Genomic DNA, 3,425 nt, shown 5'->3' with positions numbered 1-3,425 from the left:
ACAGCGCACTGCGCCAGTGATCAATGCGCCGCCGGCTAAGCGTGCGTACACCGGCCCCCACCCACTCTGTGCTACATGTTCTTATCATCACCCGGTGGGTGTGGCATGCCGTTACTGTGCCCACTGCAACGTTTACGGGCATTTCACTGCGAATTGCCGCTATGGTCCTCGCCAAACGCAAGCTCAAGCCGCTGTTAACCAAGCCCTGCTACCTGCCCCTCAAGCTCCTCAAACTGCACAGGCCCCGGCAAACAATGTTCGGACCTGCTTTGCATGTGGTGACCCTAACCACTTCGCAAACCGGTGCCCGAACAGAGTGGTGAAACAAGAAGCCCAACAACCCCAGCAACAACAACAGCAGCCTCCACAACAAGCCGCTCATGCCAGAACTTTCAACATCAACGCACGCCAGGCTCAAGCTGATAACAACGTGGTCAATGGTACGTTCCTTGTGAATGGTATATATGCATCATGTTTGTTTGATACTGGAGCCGATAACTGCTTTGTGTCATTTGAGTTTGAGAAACTTTTTAGACGTAAGCGCTCTTATCTTTCGTCACCCTTCGAAGTAGAAGTCGCTACCGGAAGAACCATTGCAGTCAATTCTGTGCTCCGTGATTGTACTCTCGAGCTCAACAGCCATATATTCCCGATTAATCTCATTCCAATGCAGCTCGGAAGTTTCGATGTCATAGTAGGCATGGACTTTCTTCGTGAAAACCGTGCTGAAGTTGTGTGTTCCGATAAGATGATTCGTTTTGTGCTAGCTAGTGGTGATATTCTATGTGTTTATGGTGAAACTACTGCAAAAGATCTCAAGCTCATGTCATGTCTTCAAGCTCGCAAATATCTCCGCAAGGAATATCGAGCCTTCTTGGCCAACATTGTTGTAGCAGAGATGGACAAGAAAAGGAAAGTTGAAGTCAAGGATGTTCCCGTTGTCCGAGAATTTCCTCAGGTGTTCCCTGATGATCTTCCTGGATTACCTCCAAGTCGTGATATCGACTTTCGAATCGACCTTGTTCCAGGAGCCAACCCAGTGGCCAAAGCTCCGTATCGACTCGCTCCATCTGAGATGCGAGAACTCTCAAACCAACTCCAAGAGTTACTTGAAAAAGGCTTCATTCGCCCGAGCACTTCTCCATGGGGCGCACCAGTCCTTTTTGTCAAAAAGAAGGACGGGTCGTTCCGAATGTGCATCGATTACCGGGAATTGAACAAGCTGACCATCAAGAACCGATACCCCTTACCAAGAATCGATGATCTGTTTGACCAACTACAAGGTGCTCAGTGTTTCTCCAAGATTGATCTACGTTCAGGCTACCATCAGTTGCGGATTCAAGAGGAAGACATACCCAAAACCGCTTTTCGAACCCGATACGGCCACTACGAATTTGTTGTCATGCCTTTTGGTTTGACCAACGCACCCGCGGTCTTTATGGATCTGATGAATCGCGTGTGTAAACCGTTCTTAGACCGTTTCGTCATTGTATTTATCGACGATGTCCTGATCTATTCCAGGTCGAGGGCCGAACATGCGCAGCATTTGCGATTGGTTCTCGAGTTACTTCAGGGAAACCAACTCTACGCCAAGTTCTCCAAGTGTGAGTTCTGGTTGGAGGAAGTTCAATTTCTGGGTCACATTGTGAATAGTCGGGGTATACACGTTGATCCTGCAAAGATTGAGGCAGTCAAGGGATGGGTTACGCCAAAGAATCCGTCAGAAGTTCGCTCTTTTCTCGGATTAGCTGGCTACTACCGGCGATTCATCGAAGGGTTCTCAAAGATTGCTGTACCACTTACTTCCCTTACTCATAAAGACAAGCCTTTTGTGTGGGGAACCGCACAGGAGACTGCTTTCCAAACCCTCAAACACATGCTGTGCCATGCACCAGTTCTTACACTGCCGGACGGAAGCGATGACTTCGTTGTCTATTGTGATGCTTCAAACCTTGGACTTGGCTGTGTTCTCATGCAACGAGACAAGGTTATAGCTTACGCATCTCGACAGCTCAAAATCCACGAGAAGAACTATACAACCCATGACCTTGAGCTAGGCGCAGTTGTCTTTGCCTTAAAGATTTGGCGACACTACCTGTATGGTACAAAGTGTACGATCTTCACCGATCACAAGAGCCTACAACATATCTTTAACCAGAGAGAACTCAATATGCGTCAACGCCGATGGGTAGAACTCCTCAACGATTACGACTGTGAGATCCGTTATCACCCAGGCAAGGCGAATGTAGTTGCAGACGCCCTCAGCAGAAAGAATTACGTGATAGGTGTTCGAAACATCCAGGCTCAGTATAACCTCGAAGCTCTCATCCGCGAAGCACAACACGCTTGCTTTAACGAGCGTACATTGAAGAAAGAACGAATCTATCACGATGGAACTCAGCTCGTGAGCAAAGCCAACGGGATATTCTATTATCTGGACCGAATCTGGGTTCCGAGGAGGACAGATTTGCGAAAGATCATCATGAACGAAGCCCACAAATCCCGATATTCCATTCATCCCGGTGCGGACAAAATGTACCAGGATCTTCGCTACAAGTACTGGTGGCCTGGGATGAAAAGGGATATTGCTCTATATGTTGGTAGCTGTTTGACTTGTGCAAGAGTCAAGGCTGAACATCAAAGACCTTCAGGCTTACTCGAACAACCGCCGATACCCGTATGGAAGTGGGAAAGCATAGCTATGGATTTCATAACTAAGCTTCCGACCACGCCATCAGGTCACGACAGTATTTGGGTTATAGTCGACCGTCTAACCAAATCAGCCCACTTTCTGCCAATACGAGAAGACTATAAGGTGGCCAAACTAGCCCAAATCTACACCGACGAGATCATTAAGAATCATGGTACGCCTCGAGACATCATTTCGGATCGCGATGCTCGGTTTACATCGAGATTGTGGGAAACTTTTCAAGCAGCTCTTGGTACGACGCTGAATTTGAGTACCGCATTCCACCCGCAAACCGACGGGCAGACTGAAAGAACGATTCGTACTATTGAAGACATGCTCCGTGCGTGTGTTATCGATTTTGGTGGTAGTTGGAGCAAACACCTACCGTTGGTCGAATTTTCGTACAATAATAGCTATCACTCCAGCATCGAAATGGCACCTTTCGAAGCCTTGTATGGTAGGAGATGTCGCTCGCCTATTGTATGGCACGAGGTCGGTCATTCACAATTGACTGGGCCCGAGATTCTGCAAGAAACGACTGACAAGATCCACCAGATAAGGGAAAATTTGGTAAAGGCCCGGGACAGGCAAAAGATGTACGCCGATAAACGACGCAGGCCCCGCGAATTTGCAGTTGGCGACTACGTGCTCCTAAAGGTATCACCTTGGAAGGGAGTAGTCCGATTCGGCAAAAGAGGGAAACTTGCGCCTCGATTTGTTGGACCTTTTAAGATTC

Source organism: Helianthus annuus, chromosome 3 (assembly GCF_002127325.2).
Source record: "Helianthus annuus cultivar XRQ/B chromosome 3, HanXRQr2.0-SUNRISE, whole genome shotgun sequence".
Classification (NCBI taxonomy): Eukaryota; Viridiplantae; Streptophyta; class Magnoliopsida; order Asterales; family Asteraceae; genus Helianthus; species Helianthus annuus.
This window is presented reverse-complemented; position numbering follows the sequence as displayed.